Below are 10,225 nucleotides of genomic sequence, written 5' to 3' on the forward strand. Positions count from 1 at the left end.
TGCACTAAGCAAAAATCTGCCCTCTTACTTGGTAGTACATTTCTTCCATTACAAAAAAAGTCTCCTGCCCAAAGCAAACTAACTTGTATTTGCTGACCCAGTGGTATTAACTCATGCATAAAACAAATTTCAGTTTGCTGTTTCTTCTAACAGATTTCAAGTAAAAATAAGGTTTAAGGAAGAACTTGTTTTGAATGGATATAGGTCATTTTGAATTGTTATACTATATAAATGCCTACATGTACTATAGGTTCATGACTTAGCTTGCTTTTATAATCTTTACGGCTTTTGGCTGTGTTCAAGGTTTTCAGAGTCAAGCATATGATACAGTATTCCATCAAAAAGATTAAGCTCCTGAATGTGCTATCTGCAGAAAAGCTCACTTAATAGGAACAGTCCTAAAAGTCTATCATGAAGCAAATGGGGCATAATCTCTCTGAATAAAAAGCCAATCAAGGCAGAACTGTGCTTGGAAAATAGGCATTAGGATACCTTAAGGAAAACACATATAAATGGATTGTTGATATGAAGAAGGTTTCTTAGTTGTAAATCTAAAAATATCTAGGAAAATCCTCATTTCCAAAACCGCTTTTTGAAAACTACTTATTCAAGTAATTTCTTCCTAAAAAAGTATGCATGTTCTGACTGTGGAATGTCTACTGGTCAATTAAAGGCAATTTTAATTACCTTTTAAAAAGTTCTTTATATAAAGGAGAGATGTACATATTTCTCAAACAAACTGTGTTATATAAGTCCTTAAAAAAAAAAAAAAAAACCAACAGAATTGAATGAAGACCTACAAATATTTATGCCAAGCAGGAATCTGCCTGCCACCCATGGTCTCACATTAATTCAAAATTGATGCTGGACTAATGATTCTGAAACTAAGTTTCTATTACTTGAACTCTAGCAAAGTGTAAGGTTCTGTACCCTCAACTAGTATGTCTTCCCAGTTTAAATCCAGAATGATTATACTGATAACCTCCATGCTGGAACTGCTGTTCAAATTGTCCCCCTTGGTGATAATTCTGGCTCCCCCTTCCTCCCTAACCTCCTCCTTTGCCCCCACTTCCAACTCAGCCTCCACGACCACCTCTCCCTCCACGACCACTGCCTCGATCATTATGGTGCCCATCATCTTGGTATCTATTGTCCTGCCGGTATCCACCACCCTGGTATCCACTTCCTGTATATGTAGATGTTTGGAAGCCACAATACCACCGCCTTGATAGCTGCCACTGTGGCCACCACATGATAGCCACCTGGCTGGGAACCTGAATCTTGATAACCACCATCTTGGTAGCCACCTCTTCCTCCACTCCCTCCATCCATCCATCTTGCCTTTTCCAACATGGTGACATCTCTGGAGGTGGAGGTTCAATTTCATTGGGTCTATTTTCTCTGTCAGGCACTCTGCCCATCAACACCTTATTGATGGCACAGGCAGTCTTTTCTCTTATAGAGTAACTGCTTGTCCTTAAAATCTTCAAGTCTTGTCTTGCAGCCAAAAAGTGGGCAACAGAAATAGTACTTTTAGGAGATAAGACTGAGTGTTTCAGCTGGTAAACCTTTGCTTATTTTTCTGTCTGACTCTTAGCTCTGTCAGACTAGCCAAAAGACTAGACAATGACATCCAAACCTTTTATTAACAGCTTTCTCTGAACTTCATATTCATTGGCTATGGCTTGGTTAATTGCTTCTATCTTTTCCCAGTGGGCTGGTCCCATTGGCTTCTTCAATAAAGGCTTTCCCACATGGTTAGGTGGAACTTTTGCTAATGTCTCCTTTAATTTTTTTTTTTCAATCCCACTGAAGAATTGGAACATAGTTATATTGACTGGAGGTTTGGACCTTCCTAGAGCAATATATATGTCTTTCAACTCTTGAAAGACCTCACTACCGCCTCCTTCTTGAGTTTTTTTTTTTTTTTTTTTTTTTTTTGAGGAGTATTCACACAGAGTATTCTGGCAGCTTCTAGTTCTGAGATGAGGTATGTGAGCAAAAGGAGGCAGTTCTTCTGAAGGAGAAGGCACTTGGTCACATCCCCAGGTGTTAGTGATAGATATGGACAGTTCATTTCCCTAGTAGCCCACTCACCTCTAGCTGGAATTCTTCAGCTTCACTTGGGTCGTTAGTTGTTTGCACATTTTCCTTTAGTTTACAGAACACTCTTAATTCAGACACCAGCCAAGCACAGAGTTTGGTAAACTCTGGGGAACTGGCTCCTGCAGAGACTGCCTGAAACAGAGTGCCATCTTCCAACAATGGACCTTATAACCTAGATATTCCAATAACTCCAAGATATCAGTCTCCATGAAGTCACACTCCATGTTCTACCAAACATTTAAAGAAGAGTTAATACCTATTATTCTTAAACTATTCTAAGAAATAGAAATGGAAGGAAGACTTCCAGTTCATTCTATGAGGCTAGCATTATTCTGATACCAAAACTAGATAAAGACTCCACAAGAAAAAAGAACTACAGGCCAATATTCCATGATGGACATGGATGTAAAAATTCTCAATAAAATATTGGTAAATCAAATCCAACACTATATTTTAAAAAAATCATTCACCACAATCAATTGTGACTTATTCCTGGGCTCAAAGGGTGGTTCAATATTCACAAATCAAACATGATAAACCACATTAATAAAAGAAAGGATAAGAACTGTATATTCTTTTAATAGATTCACAAAAAGCATTTGACAAGTACAACATCCATTCATGATAAAAACCCTCAACAAAGCAGGAATAGAGGGAACATACCTCAACATAATAAAGCCATAAATGAAAAACCCACAGCTAATACCATCCTCAATGGGGAAAGACAGAGTTTTTCCTCTATGGTCAGGAACAAGAGAGGGATGGCCACTCTCACCACTGTTATTTAACATAGTATTGGAAGTCCTAAATTCAGCAATCAGACAACACAAAAAAAAATAAAAGGCATCCAAACCAGCAAAGTAGAGCTTCTATTTGCAGATTACATGGTACTCTAGGTAGAGAACTCAAAAGACTCCACCAAAAAGTTGCTAGAACTTATACACGAATTCAGTGAAGTTGTAGAATACAAAATCAATGTACAAAAATCTATTGCATTTCTATATGCCAATAATGAAGCAGCAGAAAGAGAAATCAAGGCATTGATCCCATATACAATTGTACTCCAAACCATAAGGAATAAGGAATAAACCTAACCAAAGAGGTAAAGGATCATAAAGAAATGTAAAAACATTCCATGCTTATGGATTAGAAGAACCAATATTGTTAAAAGGTCTATATTGCCCAAAGCAATCTACACTTTTAGTGCAATCATTATCAAAATTCCATCAACATTTCTCACAGAGCTAGAACAAGCAATCCTAAAATTTATATGGAACCCACAAAAGACCCTGAAGAGCCAAAGCAATCTGGAAAAAGAAAAGCAAAGCAGGAAGCATCACAATTCCAGACTTTAATTATATTGCAAAGCTGTAGTCAGTATGGTACTAACACAATAACAAACACATGGATCAGTGAAACAGAAGAGAAAACTCAGAAATGAACCCACAACTATATGGTCAATTAATCTTATACAAAGCAGGAAAGAATATGTGATGGAAAAAAGATACTCTCTTCAACAAATGGGGTTGGGAAAACTGGCCAGCATCATGCAAAAGAATGAAACTCGACCTGGCTCATGGCTCACAGTGGCAGTGGCTGTGGTGGTGGCCATGGCATGTGGACCCCCTTGAGGAAGAAAGAAGCCTGAGACAGCAGCCTATGAAGACTGTAAAGACAATCCTGAATAGCAATTATGAATGGTGTTGCTGCTAGGTTGCTCTGCAGAACATCTGAAATGAACTTCTCTAATTGATTGTTTTTATTGGCCCAGAGCCAGATTACTGGATTCAGTTGACTTCAGGATTAAAACGAGAACTATCTTGGTTATCATCATAAACATATGAAGCAGTGTGATGGTGAAATGAGATGAGGCTCCAAAATGGAACTGTAGCTACTGTTTTAGCACTTATCACTTCATTCCTGACTTTATCTTGGTATACTACTTGGAAAAATGGGAAAGAAAAGCAACTGCTTTTCTCAAGGTAAGATGTGTGGAGTCTTGAATTTGTGGGGAGATATTGGAAGATAAACAGAAAGGGGAGGGAGCCTCCATAAGCTGGCTCCTGGAAAGTGATATAACACAAGAGCATAAAATTGGAACCCTTAGAAATCTGCTCTAGTGAGAGACATCCCTCTCTGAAAGGAGCTCTGCAAATGAAAAGGCAGAATTCTATGTAGGACATTTTGGTCTTGGGACATGAGGAACCACAGAGCAAAAGAGGGTGCCTAAACTCGTAGAGTGCCTGAGCAGTAGAGCCAGGAAGCAGGTTATGGCCAGAGAGCCCAGGGACTCTCAGCTCAGATCACCATAAACCACGAGCCGGGCTGGCCAATAATTGATCTTTTCTTGAGGAGCCTGAAAAAATCTGGTACCTGCACCCACAGCTGGGCAAAAACTCACAGGGAGGTAGGAGCCTGGGAAGGATATTAGGGTGGCACCCAGACATGATCCAAGAGCTTCAGGTGCTTGTGAGGGTCCACTGCTCCTAGCAGTTTTAGAATCACAAAAGGCAGTGGCACTTCCGGGCCCCTAGGACTACCTCTGAGAGAGTTGCTGTGTGCGCAAACCACGGGAGGCTGTGGTCTTTGGTGGCACACACAGAAGAGGAGACTGTTTGTCCTAGAGAGTTTATTAAAGAGGGCAGACTGCAAATTTTCTGCTCTGGGCAAGAGACTGGCTGCAACCATTTTTGCTCTGATCCTCTGAAGAGGCATGGAAAGCCTCTAGGGAACAAAAGCCACAGAAAGGATGGGTTTCCACTGAGCCCATGCCCCTGACAGGGGGTGGAGCAACTGCATTCAGGCAGGGTTACCTGAGAAACAGCACGGCAGGCCCCTCCCCCAGAAGACAGTTTGGAAGAACAGGTGGATGACAATCCTATGGATCCCATAAGACTAAAATCCCAATGCCAGGGGAAAACAGTACATTGAGCTCCAGGAGTGGCCTCACAACTTGTTTATTTTTCAGATAAAATTCTTCTTTTCTTTTTTTTATTTCTTATGCTTTTTCTCTGTTTTTTCTTTTTTCTTCTTACTTTCTCCTTATTTCAACTAGGTGTTTATTATATCAACTTATATTTCATAGTCATTTTTTAACATGCATTTTTTCAACCTATATTTTTTATAGATATATGTTTTATTTTAGTTATTTTTTTCACTGTATTCAATTTTACCTTTATATGTATACAAATTTTACCTTCCTTGTAATTTTGGGACAGAGTGTCCTCTAACAACAGACCAAAATTAACACAGGAACAACTGAAACACCCTGCTTTGTCCACACTGAGAGATTATAGTCCCCTTTCCCCTTGCCCCCTTTTTATTTTTATTTTTTAAATTTTATTCTTGTGTTTCATTTTGGCTTTGTTTTTTGGTGGTGCCTTCTGACCACTCTAGATTTTTCTAGGGTGCATCTTACTTGGGTCGTGGTTGATATTTTGGACTCTGCTCATTCACTCAACCATCCCTCGACAGAATGACTAGGAGGAGGAACTCTCAACAAAGAAAAGAAACAGAGACAATGTACTCTGCCATAAAATTAATGGATATGGATACAAGCAAGATATCAGAGTTGGAATTCAGGATAACAATCATAAAGTCAATAGTTAGACTTGAGAAAAGCATTAATGACAATATAAATCTCTAAGTGCAGAAATGAGATCGAATCAGGATGAACTTAAAAATGTTATGAATGAGATGCAGTCTAAACTGGATAATCTAACAGCCAGGCTAAATGAGGCAAAAGACAGAATTAGTGATCAAGAAGATAAGCTGATGGAAAGGAAGTTGAGGAAAACAGAGATAGGCTGCTAGTAGCCCATGAAAAAAGGCTTATAAAGATTAATGATGCCATGAAATGTTCCAATGTCAGAATTATTGGGATCCCTGAGGGGATGGGGGGGGGGTGTTTGAAGGTATATTTGAGCAACATAGCTGAGAACTTCTCTAATCTGGGGAAGGAAACAAGCATCCAAGTCCAAGAGGCAGAGAGGACCTCTCACTAAATCAATAAAAATAGATCAACACCCCAAAATATAATAGAGAAACTTGTACATTTTACAGCCAAAGAAATTATCCTGAGAGTAGCCAGGGAGAGGAGGTTCCTTACATATGAAGCGAGGAACATCAGAATAACATCAGACCTGTCCACAGAAACCTGGTAGGCCAGAAAGGGCTGGCAAGATATATTCAGGGTAATAAATGAAAAGAACATGTAGCCAAGAATATTTTATCCAGCAAAACTGTCATTCAGAATGGACGGAGAGATAAAGAGCTTTCAGGACAGGCAGAAACTAAAAGAATATGTGACCCCCAAGCCAGCCCTGCAAGAAATATTAAGGGGGATACTGTAAGTGAAGAGAGATTCCAAGAGTCACATAGACCAGAAAGAAACACAGACAATCTACAGAAACAGGGACTTTGCAGGCAATACAATGGCACTAAATTCATTATCTTTCAATAGTTACTTTAAATGTAAATGGGCTGAATTCTCCATCAAAAGACACAGGGTTTTAGATTGGATAAAAAGCAGGACCCATCCATAGGCAGTCTGCAAGAGACTGATTTTGAACCTAAAGACACCTCCAGATTGAAAGTAAGGGGATGGAGAAACATTTACCATGCTAATGGACCTTGAATGAAAGCTGGGGTAGCAATCTTCATATCAGACAAATTAGATTTTAAACCAAAAACCGTAGTAAGAGATGAAGTATATCATACTTAAAGGGTCTATCTAATAAGAAGATCTAACAACTGTAAATATCTATGACCCCAACATGGGAGCAGCCAGTTATAAAAATCAATAACCAAAATAAGGAAACATATTGACAAGAATACATTAACAGTAGGAGACCTCAACACTCCACTCACAGCAATGGACAGATCATCTAAGCAAACGATCAACAAAGAAACAAGAGCTTTGAATGACACATTGGACATGATGGACTTTGTAGATATATACAAAACACTCCCTCCTAAAACAATAGAATACTCATTCTTCTCCCATGCATATGGAACTTTCTCCACAATAGATCACACTGGGTCACAAATCAGGTCTCAACGGATACCAAAAGATGGAGATTATTCCTTGCATGTTATCAGACCACAGTGCTTTGAAACTGGAATTCACAGAAGAGTCTGGAAGCTTTCCCTCTGTTTCTATTTTTTGAAACAGCTTTAGGAGAATAGGTACTATTTCTTCTTTGAATGTTTGGTAGAATTCCCCAGGTAATCCATCAGGTCATGGACTCTTGTTTTTTGGGAGGTTTTTGATCACTGCTTCAAACTCATTACTGGTTATTGGCCTATTCAGGTTATCAATTTCTTCCTGTTTCACTCTTGGAAGTTTATAGGTTTCCCAGAAGGCATCCATTTCTTCCAGGTTGCTTAATTTATTGGCATATAGTTCTGGACAACAATTTCCAATAATTGTCTCTATTTCCTTGGTGTTAGTCCTGATCTCTCCCCTTTCATTTATAATTGTATGAATTTGGGTCCTTTCTCTTTTCTTCTGGATAAGTCTGGCCAGTGGTTTATCGATCTTGTTAATTCTTTCAAAGAACCAGCTTCTAGTTTCATTGATCTGATCTACTGTGTTTCTGGTTTCTAATTCATTGATCTCTGCTCTAATCTTAATTATTTCCCTTCTAATGCATGGCTTAGGCATCGTTTGTTGCTTTTTCTCTAGTTCTTTAAGGTGTAGAGTTAGTTGGTGAATTCGGGATTTTTCTATTTTTTTGAGTGAGGCTTGGATGGCTACATATTTCCCCCTTAGGACCACCTTTGCAGTATCCCATAGGTTTTGGACTGATGTGTTTTCATTCTCATTGGTTTCCATGAATTGTTTAAGTTCTTTGATTTCCTGGTTGACCCAAACATTCTTGAGCAGAGTGGTCTTTAGCTTCCAAGTGTTTGAATTTCTGCCAAATTTTTTCTTGTGACTGAGTTCCAATTTTAAAGCATTATTGTCTGAAAATATGCAGAGAATAATCTCAATCTTTTGGTATTGGTTGAGACGTGATTTGTGACCCAGTATGTGGTCTATTCTGGAGAAAGTTCCATGTGCGCTCGAGAAGAATGAGTATTCTTTTGTTTTAGGGTGGAATGTTCTGTATATATATCTATGAGGTCCATCAGGTCCAGTGTGTCATTCAACGCTCTTGTTTCTTTGTTGATTTTCTACTTAGATGATCTGTCTATTGCTGAGAGTGGAGTATTGAGGTCTCCTACAATTAATGCATTATTATAATATGACTCTTTATTTTGGTTAACAGTTGGCTTATGTCGATGGCTGCTCCCATGTTGGGGGTGTGGATATTTACAATTGTTAGATCTTCTTGTTGGATAGACTCTTAAAGAATGATATAGTGTCCTTCTGTGTCTCTAACTACAGTCTTTAGCTTATAATCTAATTTGTCTCATATAAGAATTGCTACCCCAGCTTTCTTCTGAGGTCCATTGGCATGGAAGATGGATCTCCATCTTTTCACTCTCAGTCTGGATGTATCTTTAGGTTCAAAATGAGTCTCTTGTAGACAGCATACGGATGGGTCCTGTCTTTTTATCCAATCTGCAACCCTGTGCTGTTTTACGGGAACATTTAGGCTGTTCACATTGAGGTGATTATTGAAAGACGATTTTATCATCATCCTGTTGTCTGTGAAGTCCTTGTTTCTATAGATTGTCTCTGTAAATTTCTGTTCTATATCAGTCTTGGGGTCTTTCTCCTTTTATGGAACCCCCCTTAATATTTCCTGCAGGGCCAGCTTCATGGTCACATATTCTTTCAGTTTCTGTTGGTCCTGGAAGCTCTGTATCTTTCCATCCATTCTAAATGATAGCTTGCTAGATAAAGTATTCTTGGCTGCATGTTTTTCTCATTTACTACCCTGAATATGCCTTGACAGCCCTTTGTGGCTTGGCAGGTCTCTGTGGATAGGTCTGATGTTATTCTGATATTCCTCCCTCTGTATGTAAGGAATCTCTTCCCTCTAACTGCCCTTAAGATGGTTTCCTTGGTTCTAAGATTTGCGAGTTTTACTATTACATGCCGGGGTGTTAGCCTATTTTCCTTGATCTTGGGAGGGGTCCTCTCTGCCTCTAAGACGTAAATGTTTGTTTCATTCTCCAGATTAGGGAAGTTCTCAGCTCTGATTTGCTCAAATGTATCTTCTAGTCCTGTCTCTCTCTCTCCACCTCCTCAGGGATCCCAATAATTCTGACATTGGAACGTTTCATGGTGTCACTTATTTCTCTGATTCTGTTTTCATGGATTTTGAGTTGTTTCTTCCTGGCCTCCTCTTTTTCCTTCTTTTCTATCAATTGGTCTTCTAGATCACTAATTCGTTCTTCTGCCTCACTAACCCTAGCTGTTAGAGTGTCTAGATTAGATTGGATCTCATTGATAGCATTTTTAAGTTCCACCTGTTAAGCTTTCATTTCTGCCCTTAAAGACTATGTTGCCATTAATTGATTTCTCCATTCTAGCTATTGTCTCCATAACTGTTACCTTGAAGCCATTTCTGACATGTTGCTTATATCTGTATCCATTTGTAAATCTGTGGCAGAAGTCATAGTCTCTGAGTCTTTTCTATTTTGGGGGTTCCTCCTTTCTGTTGAGGGTTGGTTGAGGGAATGTACAGAATCCAAATTATTGACCACAACCCAAGCAAGATGCAACTGTTTTGTAGGGACCTTAAGGTTGTCAGCCTCTTGTTTTCCCAGCCTGTCTTCTGGGGGAGGGGCCTGCTGTGCTGCTACCTGCTGTGCTGCTACCCAAGCAAACCTATTTAGGCAGAGTTGCCCTGCCCCCATGTGTGTGTGAATATGCTCAGTGAAAACCGGTTTTGGAGGGCTTTTTTTCTCTGGTGGCTTTCCCTGGTGGCTTTCCTTGTCTCCTCCAAGAGTCAGAGCAGAAGAGATCATTTCCAACCCTATGCCTCAGAACAGAGATTGCAGTCTGTTCTTCAGTGAGCACTCCAGGCCACACTATCTACGTTTCTGTCTCTGCTGCTAAAAACTGCAGTGTCCTGGATTGTGGGCCCCTCAGCAGTGATCCCAATCCTTGCCTCCAGGTTGGGGCATGTATCTGCCCTCTGTGCTTCTAAAACCGCCAGGTGCC

General features: G+C 39.6%; 1 pseudogene; it reads right to left on the reverse strand.

The window, feature by feature from the left end:
• Nucleotides 1-932: 932 nt before the first annotated feature.
• LOC116645919 lies at nt 933-2,330 on the reverse strand (annotated as a pseudogene).
• Nucleotides 2,331-10,225: the final 7,895 nt, after the last annotated feature.

Source organism: Phoca vitulina, unplaced genomic scaffold, assembly GCF_004348235.1.
Source record: "Phoca vitulina isolate PV1807 unplaced genomic scaffold, GSC_HSeal_1.0 scaffold34, whole genome shotgun sequence".
In the NCBI taxonomy this organism is placed as follows: domain Eukaryota; kingdom Metazoa; phylum Chordata; class Mammalia; order Carnivora; family Phocidae; genus Phoca; species Phoca vitulina.